This window comes from Sus scrofa, chromosome 18 (genome assembly GCF_054392235.1).
Source record: "Sus scrofa isolate SSC_HxYL_T2T_F1_AM1 chromosome 18, Sscrofa_HxYL_maternal_Yorkshire_Landrace_v2.0, whole genome shotgun sequence".
Taxonomy (NCBI): domain Eukaryota; kingdom Metazoa; phylum Chordata; class Mammalia; order Artiodactyla; family Suidae; genus Sus; species Sus scrofa.
In genome coordinates this window covers 21,508,443-21,524,124 of record NC_139400.1, presented here as the reverse complement: position 1 = coordinate 21,524,124, position 15,682 = coordinate 21,508,443, and the positions used below count along the sequence as shown (strand labels likewise).

The 15,682-nt window shown below is 42.0% G+C and overlaps 1 protein-coding gene across 9 annotated transcripts in view; it reads left to right on the top strand.

Moving 5' to 3' along the window:
• Positions 1-201: 201 nt before the first annotated feature.
• CHRM2 (cholinergic receptor muscarinic 2) overlaps positions 202-15,682 on the top strand; it is a 145,870-nt gene continuing 130,389 nt past the window's right edge. For 2 of the 9 annotated variants that reach the window (XM_021078515.2, XM_085004835.1), the window contains exons 1-2: positions 202-445; positions 845-1,006. The gene's annotated coding sequence lies outside the window, so the exon portion shown is untranslated. 9 annotated transcript variants of the gene reach the window in all.

The following is a 15,682-nucleotide window of genomic DNA, read 5'->3' as shown; positions in this document are numbered from 1 at the left end:
GTTCTGTTGTAGAGATTGCAGATGGAGAGCGTGGCTCTGGGGATGGACGTGAAAAGGAGCGGAAAGAAGCCTAGAGAAAAGGCTGTCATATTTGCTCAGAAGAACCACCGAATCAGAGAGCAGAGAAGATTTCATTGGAGGAGCGCCTTCAACAGCAACTAATCCTGTCATATTGAAAGAAAATTGTAAATGTTCTCTCCAGAAATTGTCCGCCCATTGCAGCTAATCAAACCCACACGCACGAACACCGGCACGCTCTCTTGTTATACCAAAAGTGCCCGGGCGCAGAGACCCGGTCCAGCGAGTGCGCGCGTGTGCACACACACACACACGCACGCCAACATACATACACACACGAACGCACACACTCGCCAGCCTGAGGGTTAGCCAGAGCCGTGAAACCGCAGATCCTACTAGGAAATCGCCAGGGACACAGACCTAATTGGTAATTAGTTGTCCCTACGCTGATTACTACTTCCCCAAGCACTTTGGTGAAGGAATGAATCCCGCCCAGCTCGCCGGTCCAGCCAGGTCTCGGTTCGGTTTTGCTCTCCAGACTCATCTTCCTTATGAAGGCCAGGTTTGAAAGTCATTTTTGCTTTTCCTTTGGCGTTTTGGTGCGGAGGGCGGAGGCAGCGTCGGTTTCACTCCAGTCTGCACTGCGAAGGGGTTCCAGACTCGCCAGTTGACTGGGACTGGTGCGAAGTGCGCGTCTGCTCGCGCGCGCGCCCGAGCCCGCCCGGCAGCGCTCGCCGGAGCCTTGGGTCCGCTCTCTCCCCGCCTCCCCCGCCCCACCCCTCCGGGTGTCTCGGCACCAACTAATCTTTTCCTTTTCGCTTGCTAGATCAAGGGAGAAAGCAAGCCGGCGCCTGGCCTCGGACTCTGAACAGCGCGCAGCTCGCTCCCCGGAGGATCAGCCCCGAACCTGCGAAGGGCTCCCCACTCCTGCCAGCCCACACCAAGCTTCTTGCAGCCCGGGGAGCAAGTGGAACTAAACCTGCGGCAGGTAAGGACACCGCGCTGCCCAGCTCTCCGCTGGCGGGCTCCGGGCCCCCAGGCACTGCGGAGTCCCTCCCAACCCCCAGGGACGGGCACAGAGGCGTCCAGGGTTAGGGAATTGGAGAATTCCTCCACAAGTGCAGATCTGCAAACGGAAACTTTGACTCTTGGAGCTTGGAGAACCGCGCACAGCGATGGCGGGTCTGGAAAGAAGGGGCCATTGAGGTAGAGTGCGTGGCGGGGGCGTAATTCTGCGGGTCACCGGGTCCAGCGGAATGTGGCGAAGGCAGCCTGGGGGCCGCGCCGGCCAGGGTATTGCGCCCTCTTTCAGCCAGCCATTCCCTCCTCTGTCACCCGGCTCCCTCCTTCTCCCCGAGAAGTCTGCTGGGAGAAGAAGGGAGCGCTTCGCCCTCTTCAGCCCCTCGTATTTCTTGCCGCCAGGGGGTCTGGCCAGGTCTTCCAGGCGTTTGGGGTGGAGGCCTGGCTACACTGTCTCCTCCGGCTCCTCCTCGCGGTCCTCGGGTTCCGCCTTTCGAACAGCCCTTTCTTGGGGCGTCCGCGCCAGCTCGCTGGAGGGAGGCTTGGTACTGTGGTCTGACGAATGTGGCCACGGGGCAGGGGAGTAAGATTGGGGAAAGGGACCCAGGACAGAAGAATAGGTAGTCTTCTGCAACATCCCATTTTGGCCCACGCAGGAGGTTGGCTGTCCACCTCGAACTGAAGGCAGTCCACGAGCAACCGGACGGACCATGCCTGGGCTTCACTGACAGCCACCTCTAGATGAGCTCCGGACCACCTCAGCGGGGTTCGCGCTCATAGATTGGGAACAGCTGCACCCTCTATGTCCCTCAAGGTCCGCACCTGCGGACCTGGGCAATCGCCGCTAACTTGCAGCTTTGGGAACCCTCAATTGCCCCCGCAGGGGAAATCGCGAGGAAATTCCATCTGTGCGCTCCGCCCCGCGCCCCTAGTGGGGCAGGAGGCTGATCTCCTAGGAGAGCTCTGAAGAGGTCAGAATTGCCCGGAATTACAGATTCCGAGAGCAGCACATACCCTTTGCCTCAGCCCCGTCCAGTCCAAAGTCCCCCTTTCTCTACCCTCCTGCCGGCGGCGTCCTTTGAGCTACAGAATCTTTCAAGGGAGGGTTCTCTCGAGCGCTTGCCAGTCCCAGGCCTTGAGATCAATGGTGCCTGCATGGTAATATCTTTGGGAGTCACTTGAGAAGGAGAGGAGGGAGAAGAGCAGAGAAATGGAGGTAACCGCCTAAGCCAAGCAGAGCTGTCCGCAGACATCTCACCCCAGCTGCCCTCGCATGTCCTTAATGACCTCATGTAACCCGCCACCAAGGGCTCCAAGTCCACCTACCCAGGCGCAGTGAGCCCAGCAAGAGCAAGGCGCCTCGAGGTCCTCAAGCTTAGGAATCCCCCGCATTGACTTTGTTTCCTTTTCATCTTCTTTTCTTTTTTTGGTTTGTTTTGCTTTTCTTGCTCTTTTTCTTAGCACTGGGTGGCAGTGGGTTCGTGTAGTTTGCCAGTCTTCTAGTGCAGGCAACCAGCAACACAAACATACATCTTCACGCTCTACCACACACCAACCTGAACTCCAGCCTGCAGCAGCACGTCTGTCACCCCTGGGGTGCCTACAGCCACAGCCACCTCTATGGCCACAGTTCAGTTACCTCTGGCCTCTGCTCCTCAAAGCACTGGGTGGGAGGAAAGGGGAGCCAACTCTTATTCCAGAGAGAAACCGTCTAGAAAGGCAGTTGAATGGGTTGAGAGTGGGGTTTAGGGAGCTGGGGGCAGGGGAAGGTGCCCCTGCAGAGCAGTAGTGACCCTGAGTTTGTAGCACCCCCGGACCTCAGCCCCCCCTCCTCCGTCAACCTAGGGCAGAGCCCACTGGGGGGAGGGAAGGGGGGTGGGGGGGCGCGGGGTGTTGGGGGGGCTTTTTCTGGGGAAGACCAGAGGTCGCTGGGTCCTAGAGTGAACCAGCACCTCATTTTGCTTGAGACCTTTTGGTTTACTGGTGTTGAGAAGGCTCTGAAAGTGAGGCAGTTCATAAACTCCAGATATTCAACCTGTTCTTATATGGCAAAGGTTTAATCTTGTATTTTGTTGGCAGTGTGTGTGTGTATATATAGATACACACACACACATACATATACATTATATTGAAAACCAATGGCAGGAAGATATATAGGGTACATTTTCATGGATAATCAAATAATAATAAGGATGATGATACACTTAAGAAACTGCAGTTAGGCGTGTATGATCTTCGAGGGGATAACAGCAAAGGCATAATTGTAAAAATAAGCTGGTTGGTCATATTAAGAACTGTATTCACCTTTGATTCAGAAAGTGGACTTTTGAGACCTGTCAAATGGATGGAAGAATTTTGTGCCAGCAGTGTCTCGGCTTTGCAGGATTTGGCAGCTAAGGACTCAAGAACTAATAAGTTAATGCCAAATGAATTTTGATTGTTATTATTATTAGTAGTAATGTGTTCCAGCTGTGGCAGTAGGATAAGCAACTTATATACTGACTCTATATGCTTTACTAGACTAAACGATTATGCCAGTCAAAACTGAAAAGTAAAACTTGACCCTAAAAAGGCATGGAAATTTCAACCGCTATAGCTTATTGTTTTAAAACTCTGTAATTGAGATGGGGTGGGAGTAGGGTAATTTCAGGGTGGGCTTCATGACAAATACTTGGTTTTCCTACAGAAGAAAGATGTGTTTGTCTAGGTAAGTGTGTCTGAGGGTGTCTAGCGGGGGATTGAAGTGAGAAAACAGGTCGATTAGAATATCCGTATCCTAGTTCAAGTTCAAGAGAACCCACAAATGTGTTTGCAGCCCTTAGCTGACTTCAGGGGTAGATAGGGGAGAAATTAGAAGTCAGACATAGGTAAAAGTCTCTATGGAATGAGTCCTCAACAGTCTGTCAGTTTTGTGGGGAGGTACTGCTATCTTTGTATTTAAAAACTGCATTACTCCCAATGTGATCCTATCCCCTTCTTTGCCCAGATATCCCCCAACATCAGGCACTTGGATGTACATTCAGTGGCAGTTTTACTACTCCGGTTTCAGTATAGCCAACCCCCAGGGGCCAGGGCACAGGAGGCAGGAGGGGCAGCCTCAGAGGTTTGAAGAAACAGCAGACCACAGCTTGCTGGTTCACAGGGAAGGCATGGCACCCACGTCAGTGGAGGACGGGCAGGCTGACCCAGGGACACATGTCTCTCTGACCCACAGCAGTGAACAAAGTTAAAGCAAGTGCAGAAGGGGAAGAAGAGGAGAGCGTACAATAAAGGAATTGAAGAGGGAATGGGAGAAAAAAAAATGAGGCCGAAATCTGTGGGCCTGCCACTGTGATGAGCCTCCATCACTGATGTTAGTCTCTGGGGTATGCCTGTGAGAGAATGCCCATGAGGTTTTCCTTAGTGGGTTTTGTTTTGTTTTGTTTGGCTTCACTCATAGCCTGGGGGAAGTTCAAGTGCCAGGGATGGAACCCCAGCCAGAGCGGTGGCAATGCCGGATCCTGAACCGCCACGCCAACAGGGAACTCCCAGTAACTGTCTGTATGTGACCACTCAAACCCCACTCCTAGTCTCAATCTTTCTTCAGTTTACCCAGTAGGAGCAAGTGACTGACAGAAACATTTTGCCCCACAGTTCTCTTGAGGGACCGGATTTTCTTCATTTAACCTTGTATTTGGGTTGATTTGGTGTTTTATGATGTGGACCAGTATCTTTCCCTCAGTGAACTCTTCTATATCAAACACCGTCAGTACCCTCCTTGTAACTATTAACACCTGGCTTTCATTCCCTGTCACCTGTCCCCGTTTTATCTCCCTTTGGCTCATTGAGCAGATGTTGGGACTAGTTTCCTTAAAGGTATCAGAACAAGTGTACTGACTACATACCCCACAGCTCAGCTGGGTCACACAGAGGCTGTGGTGGTGAGAGTTTGTGTTTTGTGTGGGGCTAACAGAGCAGATCATTTTTCCTTGTGAATGCATTTTCATAGCGTGTGTTCTAAGTCCCTGAAACTGGAGTTCCCATTATGGCTCAGTCTCATGAACCCAGCTAGCGTCCAGGTTGATCCCTGGCTCAGTGGGTTAAGGATCCAACGTTGCTGTGAGCTGTGGTGTAGGCTGGCGGCTACAGTTTGGATTCAGCCCCTAGCTGGGAACTTCCATATGCCATGGGGGCGGTCGTAAAAATACAAACAAACAAATAAAAAGTCCCTGAAACTATCTCAAGCACCTATTAGATGCATTATTTCATCTGTTCTGTTAGGACTTTATCCCACTTTAAGATTGTGCCTGTTACATCCTAGAAGTTTATTAAATATTTGTTGGATGAGTGAAGGCATGAATCAGCTTTTACATTTTCTCATTGCAACAACCCTATGAAGTATATGTTGTTGTTCCCATTTTATAGATGAGAAAGCCAGCATTCAGAGGGCCTAAGTAATGGCCCAAGATCACACAGCTAGTAAGTTGCAGCCCCTGGATTAGAACATAAGCCTCTCGGACTCTAGTCTTTGTCTTACACTGTGCTGATGAAAAGTTGTAGAATATGTTTTGCTCACGTTTAGGGAAATCACAGCCATGGTGTTCAGTGCTCAACAATCTTCTCCTCATTCTTTTAATTCAAATATGCATATTCTTTTTGCATTCCCTAAACCTTAAGCAAGGAAGATTCAGTGCCAGCTAGATTCTAAGTTGGCACAACATGCTTGTTCTGATTAATCAGTGATTGCTTCTGGCAGAAGAAAACAAGGGCACCAAAATTACCTGATATTTTGGCTGCTATTTTCACCTATAGCAACGCAGAGATTTTCTTTTGTCTGCTGCAAAAGGGTGCAAGAGAATTTTGATATTATCTGGTGTAACTCATGTTAAGTGTTGAAGTGGATAAAGAGGTTTTCCCAGTGTGAAGCAGCTAACCAAGAACTGCCACAGAATACACACATCCCAACTTCCCTTCTAGTTGTCTTTTCAAGTGAGTTCCTCTGACTTGAGATTGCTGGTGCTTAAGCTTCTGAGTCTGAATGGCAACTTTTGATTATAGTTAGAATTTATTATCCACCTTTGCTTTGAAAGGTATGATGTGACTTGGCGAATCTGAAATTAGCGAAGTGTCAGGCAGGTTCTGGCTGGTTTGCCTCCTTCCATTCTTGATACAGCCTTGTACCTTATTTCATTTCTCTTTTTCTGAACACACATTCAAGCTCCTACTTTTATACTATGACCTAAATATACAATCATCTTAACTGGTGCTGTTACCATGGTAATGTTTCATGGTAGATAAGGGTACACACTAAAAAATCAGTTTCTTTCATTAGCAGTGGAATTCCTTCTTTGTCTTTCCTCCTCTCTCCTAAATCAGGGCTTTCACAGAATGGTGCCCTCTGCTGTGCAAAAATAGGAAGCATACTACTGTGGATAGGACAAGAAAATTGTTTTTTAAACAACTTAAAATTTCAATTTCAGTGGTAATTTGAGGTGGACAAAAACAAGAAAGATTCTCTATTAGTATATTTTTAAGTAAAAAGACTACTAGAAAATATTCATTGCCTGAGCATATTAAGTGCTGTTTGCTGTGTAGAATTACAGAGTTATAGGAAATGGGGGATAATTTTACCCTTAGGAGTTTCTGTTTTTGTTTTTTGTCTTTTTAGGGCCACAACTGCTGCATATGGAGATTCCCAGGCTAGGGGTCAAATCAGAGCTGTAGCCGCTGGCTTAGACCATAGCCACAGCAACGCCACATCCGAACTGAGAACTACACCACAGCTTACTGAAGTGCCGGATCCTTAACCCACTGAGCGAGACCAGGAATCAAATGTGCATCCTCATGGATGCTAGTTTTGTTTCTGCTGAGCCATGAAGGGAACTCCTGTACCAATCTGTATTTAACATATTGTGAAAATATTTCTATAGGAGACAGAGTGCTTTTATGGAAGACATTGAGATATCTCTGGAAGAAGAAGCTAATGGAATATTTTATATGCTTAAGTCTTTAAAATTTCAAAATGGAAGTCTCTCTTTAAAACTGGAACATTGCTCTTGCTGGATAGCCTGTATAATAATAATGGTATGCTATAAACATGTCTTCTTTCTTCCTCACTCCAATTCTCCTGTGACATCTCACAGTGTCATCAGGTCAACCTGTGTCTGATACTTGTCTGCAACTCATCCCTTCCTTTCTATCCACACATCATTTTTAGACCTTTAGCATCTCTCACTCGAACTATCACCAGAGCCTTGTAATTCTAGCTGGTCTCCCACTTCCAGTCTTCCCCTAGTACAATCCATGCCTCACACAGCCTTTCTAGAGTGCAAATCTGAACATATCATTATCTTGTTAAAAATTCTTCACCGTTTCTCAAGTGTCTAGAATAAACTCTAAAATCAAACCTACATGAGATTCCATAACTGATCAAACAAAAACTTTCAACCAAGCCCTATCTCTACCAGCCATTTCTTCATTCCCTCACTGAACAAGGAGATAATATGTATAAATAGCTTAGTGTAATGACTGGCCCAGAGGAAAGGCAAAGTAAGTATTGGCCAATATATTTTTCCGCTTTGTTCTCTTCCTCTTCTTCCTCCTCCTCGTCATCTAATTCCTTACTAGTGTAACACTAACAAGCAGTGATAAATATTCTACTGGTCATCCCCCCAAATTAATAATAATAGCTAAGAAAAACTAGGATGTGGCAGGTGTTTTTGCTGACTATTTTATATCCCATATCTCATTTAATTTCCCACAGTCAAGCACATTGCTTTATATATTCTCTGTATTCACTGTGTTAGTCATGTTGATATCCACAGTCAATACAATCATGACATTCAGGACATTTAATATTCCCAGCAAAGTTCTTTGGAAGGGGAAAACTTGGGTTTTCACTTTAAAGGTTAGCTAAATTTTTTTCTTGGATATTCAGATGAACTGTTTACAAAAGGGTTAACTTGTAAGAGTGCTAGGTAAGTCAAATGACTTTTACCCGGCACTGGTGGGGGACACTAACTGGAACTTGTTAGGAATGCTGATGATATCGGAGAGGTCAACAGAGGCCATGTTTGTATAAATGACAATAATATACATTTCAAATGTATTGGAAATAGAGCTTTACAGAGCTTTATTAGTACAGAGCTTTACTTTTTCCACAGTGTTTTGTGTAGAAAATAGGTAGCCCTATAAATATGCATAGTGCCACATCCCATTTTATGATATCAGGGGAGCTATGGGCATCTCCATAGATCAAAACTAAAGTCAAATTTTCAGCCCATGGATAATGTGCAACAAAAACAAGACTGAAGATCTTTGTTTTTAAGATAAATGAAAATAAAAGCAAAGTGTGTGGTAGCAAGGTAGTATTTTGAAGTTCCTATATTTTCTAGGTTTGGAAGAGCAGGGCTTGTCTTTTCTGAAGATGGCGACTCTTTATATCCTTTAATGTTGATCCCATGGCAAAACTGGATTCACTTTTCCAGAGTCAGCATTCGTAGTCATCATGTATGTTGCTTTAAATAGCCACCTTCTGGATTATTTGAATCCCTACTGTCTTCTAAGAAGTTTTTTAAAAGAGGTTCATTCACAGGTTGAATTCTTGAAGTACTCTTTTCCTCTTGCAAAGATTTTGAGGTCAGATGCAGAAATCTGTGTGTTTAGCACCTCACATGATACCGAGGTGGGTAATCGAAGGACCGTATTTTAAATAATTGCAGATTGAGGAATTGGCATCTAAAGGGTGCTGGAGAAAAATGAAGTGTGGTTGATCATCCCAAATGTTGCTGCAGTCATCATCACAGGAGTTTTCCATCTTGTGTGGACCATCAAGACTGAGAGCTTAATTGCGGCCAGAGACTCTTTGATTTTTCAGTTGCATGTGATGAGTAGCAATCCAGAAGGACATGCACAGAAAAAGGTGCTCCTCTTCCATGTCATATGATTCTGGTACCTTTTATTTAGATGGGGTACAGTCCTGTATGTTTACCTTATGTCCTTAGATTTAAATCAGTTCTGGCTATAAGATTTATTTTGATATTATTTTCTTGATTATTATATTTTCTATGCCTTGTTTCATTGTCCCTGCATGCAATCCCTCATTTTCTCTGATACCTTCTGGGGAAGACATCTCTGTGCTTCTAAAGCTCTTCTGTGCACTCTCCTCTCTGGTATTTTGTCTGGGCTTTCATTACTAATCTAGCTGGACCGAGCCCCTGGCCCTCTTCCTCTCTCCCAGATCAAGTGGAGGCATTCTAATGGAGGACAGTGGGGGAACTGTCATAAATCTTAATGGGAATATATTTCACTGTTACTGTTGCAAAATGTTGTACGCTGCAACGAACCCCAATAACAGACTGATACGAAACCTCCTCCAGGAAAAGGAATGTTGTGATGTTTTTTCCTGATGTTATTACTCACCCTTGGCCAGAAAGACAAGTATTCCACTTTAATAAAGCAAAGAAGCTTTCCCTTACCTCACCAACTATGCCATGCCAGTAAACAAGATGAAATAATAGAGGAAGACAAACCTATTATCTTTTGATTACTTAATTAACTACTAAGGAATTCTTTAGAAGGAGTGAGATGGGGAACTAAAGAATTACAATAAAGGCTACTTTTTCTGACTCTTTATAAAACCTAAGCATGCAATAATTTGCTAGGGGAAGAGTATGAACTTCCTGCAATTTCATGTTGTTGAACATAATGAAGATTTTTTCATGCTCTGTGCCTTCTTCTCCCCTGCTACCATATAACCACTATGAAAATAGGAGGTGGTGGGAAAACTCTACTTGCCTGCATTCTTTGCAGATCATCAGGGAGTTTGTTTTCATTTTAGGGAGAAGATAAAAACTAGCCCCAAGGCCAAAGTGTTTCCCAGATCTGCCTGTTGCTTTCTTGCTTCATCCTCAAAATTACTTATCTGTTAGATTTTATCAGTGGAATGGTAGTTATATCTTCACATGTAAGCCTAAACACTGGAGACTTTTTTTCACCTTTTGAATGCTATGCTGGGAGTACTGAAGGCAGAGAAAAGAGTGGCTGATGAAGGTTTGACTGATGGGTACCAAAGGTAAACATTTCCATTTACTTTAAAGTGATCCTGACTGGATATTTTCCATGACTGGATATTTCCATGTTGGGGAAAAGTTCAGAATTTTGGATGAGATGCTCCTCTGTGACAATAATAGTGATAATGAAAAACAATAATCTCATAGCTGTTTCTTGTGTCTACCAAATTTTGGGTCTGTGGCATTTCTTTACATATACTCTTCCAATACCTCACATCAACCAGATGTAATAGATGGTCTGTCTGTCTGTATTTCTTTTTTTTTTCCTTCCTTCCTTCCTTCATTTCTTCTTTCTTTCCCTCTCTCTCTCCCTTCCTCCCTCCCTCTCTCCCGCTCTCCCTCTCCCTCTCTCTCAGTGTTGAAGTTGGTGCCTGTCAACTAAATACCTTGTTTGGGATCTAAAAGTGAGTCCATTGCTTTGGGCATCAGTCTCATGCCTGAAGTCAAAGATGAGTTTTGCATCTTTTGTTTTGTTTTGTTTTGTTTTGTTTGCCATTTCTTGGGCCACTCCCTCGGCATATGGAGGTTCCCAGGCTAGGGGTCTAATCGGAGCTGTAGCTGCCAACCTACACCACAGCCGCAGCAACACGGGATCCAAGCCACATCTGCAACCTACACCACAGCTCACGGCAACGCCAGATCCTTAACCCACTGAGCAAGGGCAGGGATCAAACCCACAACCTCATGGTTCCTAGTCGGATTCGTTAACCCCTGAGCCACGACGGGAACTCCCAAAGATGAGTTTTGAACTTCTGTTTTTGTTTTGTTTTGTTTTGTTTTCCTGTACCATAATGGTTTATTTAAAGTGATTATTGTTTAAAAGAATACCCCATTATATTAGTTGACATCTGATTTTTATGAAGGCAATAAAAATAGGGGAAAAAAAAGAAATAGAGGCACATTACAGTTTGAGTTCAGAAAGTGGAATTATGAAAAGAGAGTCTATATTGGAGGAATCTTTCTCAGGTGGATTTAGCATCTGTTTGGCTACTCACCTCCTGGCTTGGTCTAGTAATAGGCTTCACATTTCAAGATGTTTTTTCCTTCAAGTTCCTTTTGTAGCTCTTTATAGGCACAGAGGGAAAAAGAGTTTCAACAAGGCTTCCAGGTATGGAATTGCTAAGGCATGAATATGATTTTATGAATAATTATAAACTGTATAGATATTAGAACACTTCTGTTGACTATGAAAAACACTTATGCTCTGGGAACTATATCTAGTCACTTATGATGGAGCATGATGGATGATAATGTGAGAAAAAGAATGTATATATGTATGTGTGACTGGGTCACCTTCCTGTGTAGTAGAAAATTGACAGAACACTGTAAACCATCTATAATGGAAAAAATAAAAGTCATTTAAAATAAAAGAAAGAAAACACTATGTGTTGTTAAAATAGCTGATCCTTTATTTCATATTGTAATATCTATTCCTTTCCTCTGTGGAATAGTTACTGTGACTTAACATTAACCTCTACATTGCAGATATAAAATGAAAGGCCAAAAGAGCTAATTATTCTGAGGGATGCACCATCAGTGGATCAATTCTGTTCCAGTTTACATGTCCACTGTCAACTCTGTATGCCTCAAATCTCTGAGTATCATTAGTGTCTATTGGTAAATGATAATACCAGATAATTTTTTACAATTAATTGAAATTTCACACTCTTACATTTCAATATCAGTCAATATTTTTACATACTGACACTTTTAATCAAGGATTATCTTTCACAAGGGAGCAACAACAGGTCCCTAATTAATTAAAGTGATAATTGTTCTTCTCTTTTGCAGTTAGTTTGTTACATAAGACATTCTTCAAAAAATTCACATCCTTGGCATTCCTCTTTAAAATTCTCTCATTTAAAAGGAGATTCCTTTGCTTCTGTCTCTATAACAATTTATTAAAATTCGGATTAATTTTATTTTCAAGGAGAGAGAGAAAGGAGGTCATATTTATTTTCTAGCAAGTTCCTATATGCAAACAAAATAAAATGACATCTTTTTATGACTTAAGTGTTCATACTGAATCCCAGGAGTCATTTTCATGGAAGAAAGAGGATGTCATATGTCTCCCCTTTGATGTTCCGTAGCTTTTTTTAGCTTCTTTATCACAAGGCAAGTTCCCATGATCCGTTCCTTGTGGATCTTTCTTCAGTTTCTCAATCCTCAGCCATTTAATTGCTCCTGCTTTTGGCAGTTTTTTCCAGTGCCTAAAGTTTGTTACATTTTTTGTCTCTGATTTAGTACCATTATTTTAGTAGATATTGAATCTAGAGTGTAGGCTATAGTTGGCAGCCTTTCTTTCTTCTCCTCTAATAGATGTTGCTCCAGTTCCAATATTTTGGCACCTCTTGGTATGAGATTCACTTTCAGAAATAAGTGATGGTGACTGTAGATTTGTTAGCTAATTTCCCTAAGACTTAGGAGTTGGGGATCATTAAAACCACCATGCCGTATACTGGTCAGATTTTCTATATATCCTTATCCTTGTTTGCTTCTTCTTTTTTTTTTTTTAAGATTTTTATTTTTTCCATCATAGTTGATTTACAGTATTTTTTCAGTATCTACTGTACAGCATAGTGACCCAGGTGAATATATATATATATATATATTCTTTTTCTCACATTATCCTCCATCATGTTGTATCGCAAGTGACTAGATACAGTTTCCTGTGCTAGACAGCCTTGTTTGCTTCTTTTAATTAAATTAGTGTGACCTACGCATCCACTTGCAGCAAATATTTGACTACTTTTAAAAATTATTTTTTCTCCCATGTTCCCATGGGCTCTTATTTTACTTTTCCAATATAATTGAAAATGAAATGATATCAATAGATGAGTAATCTAAAATTCAAACAGATTCTTTTTTCAACCTTTTTTGCTGTTCTAGTTTTTTTAAAAGTAGATTTTTTTTTAAGAGCAGTTTTAGGTTCACAGCAAAACCGAGGATACTATAGTATCATAAATAGTAGTTTCATTGCCTAACAAATCCTGTCCCCCCACCTCCATTTATCCCTCCCTCCTAACCTTTGGCAACCACTGATCCTTTTATTGTCTCTGTAGCTTTACTTTTTTCAGAGGGTCATATAGTTGGAATCATATAGTATGTAGCCTCTTCAGAATGGCTTCTTTCACTTAGCAATATGCATGTAAGTTTCTTCCATGTCATTTCTTAGCTTGATGGCTCCTTTATTTTTAGTGCTGAGTAATATTCCAGTGCATTAGTTTTTCTTTGGTATTTTCAAAGATAAAATTCCTTGTTCCTTGAAGATAAAATTTTAGGTATGGATTAGAGTTTTTTTTTTTATTTCACTATATATATACATGTATGCTTGTATTTTCTCTAACCGTACATTTCCATGTTTTAAAATTCTGGAACTTGACAATAACAGTCACAGAACTCATATTCTGAATATCTCTTAATTCTATCTCTTCCTTCTTTAACTCCTCCCATCCTTATCTCAGCACTTAGTGAGAGAAGACCATCATTACTTGCCATCTTGCAGTTTTTATTTAATTAAAAATTTTTTCCATTATTATATTTTTCACAAAATTTTTTTTTTTTTTAATTCAAGCAACAAAAATCTTTCACCTCTTGGTTGAAAGGCTTAGATGGTTTGTTTATCCAGTGTTGGCAATTCTTCTGCTCCTTTGAATCAGTAAATACCAGCAGAGGGAAGAAAGGACCTCACAGATCTGTTCCTTTTCCATTTATCTTTCCCAGTTGATCATCAAGCCTCAGCAGTCAGATGCTCATGATGAAGCTAAGAAAAAAACCTGAAAACTTACCCAAGATACTTGTACTGATCTGTAAATGGAGCATAAAATTAATTTGCTTTACCAATAGCAGAGAGAGCATTCTTAATTTATTTGAGAAGTAAAACAAGTCCTATAAAACTTTTAAAATTTGACTTTTAATATCTTTGCTTGGGCCCAATCTTCAACTTCATATGTACTTTCTAGTTAACTCCTTTATACAATGAATAAAATTGCCATTGATATTCTCTAGTTTCATTTGAAGAGACATGCTCCATAAAGATAGGCTTTGTATTTTGTGGTTTTTAAAGTTCTTCTTCTCAGCACTGAATCTTACACCTGGCTCTGTGCTTGTCACATAATGAAACTCAGGAAGTATTTTTTAATGATGGTTTTATGCCATGATGGTCTGCTATATGTCCAAAATTTCTACTACCCTAATCTGCTTCTTCCTTTGATTTCATAACAACAAGTAATCATCCTCTGAAATTGCTTCAAGAAACTCTTTTTCTAGGTGATATTTTCCTTTCAAAATCAATCTCCTCTTCTGACAAACTTTCCCACTTTTGAAACCAACACTTCCCCTGAACCTGAGCAAAATTTTCTATAGGCTACCTTTTGTAGGTATATAGTATTATTACTTTAAGTTGAATCTGATTGATAACTAGCACATGAAATTTGAAGGGACCCATCTTGTTTATTACTATATATAGCATATTTTGAAACAAACTTTAGCCAGCACAGGTCACATATAATTTAAACACACCGCTTTTTTTTTTTTTCACACTAGAATGGACCTACAGTGCCACTGACTCTTTGCTTGACTCCATCTACTAGATCTATGACCATAGATAGAGAATGATTTATATCATGAGACAGAGTATCATTGTGGAAATGTTACTGAGCTATCCAGCCTTGGTTTTTTGTATTAATTAGAGTATTCATTTATTCTTTTATTGATTATTTTAGCAAATGTTTGCTTAACATTTACTCTGTGCAAATCATATCGCTTCTGCTCTCACTAACCCTCCTACCTGAGCCCTCTCTATCATCACACAGGAATATTTACAGGGGAAGGGGAGGTACTACACTTTCACCCCCTCTCTTCCTCATGTCTTAGCATTCTCTGATAACAGCACTGCAGCAGCCTCAACAGATATGGTGGGACTGTGCTTCCTGGTAGCTGGGATCTTCCGCTGGCCTTCACAACCAACTAGAGAGCTTAGTGAGAAAAGGCTTAGACATATTTCCCCGACTTGAGGCTACAGTGTCCTCCAAAAGGTATACTCCACTGTCAGGCAGTATAAAGTAATAGTTAAGAATATGCATTTGGGAGACCATTGTGCAGTTGCCAACTTGCTTTTAGTTCCTTCAGCTTCATAGAGTCAAGAATTTAGCGAAGTGGTATAAACATTATCTAGTCTTCTATCCTTATTTTACAGTTAAGGAGATTGTGAACAAGAAAAAGTAGTGGGTTGTCCTGTGGGAGATGATGATTTAAGGTGATGGAGCCAGGATGTGGGGTCTGAACATCTTGATACTCAATCCATTTTCAATTTCATGACCCCATTGTGGCTACTTCCATAAAATGTTCTATGTGATTATTTTTAACACTTGAGTTTATTCTTTCTTAGAAAGATCTGAGGTGTACACCTGCCTTGATAGTCTTTATCATTTGTGTGGGATTTCTGATTGTTTTTCCACCTCACCTCTTCTGTTACTCTAATGTTTTATAAAGGGAGTCTCATGATTTAGTGGTAAGATTTTGTTGGAAATGCTGAGTTTTAAACTAGAGTGATTGTCAAAACTTTGATGACAGGTATGACATGGAAGATAAAC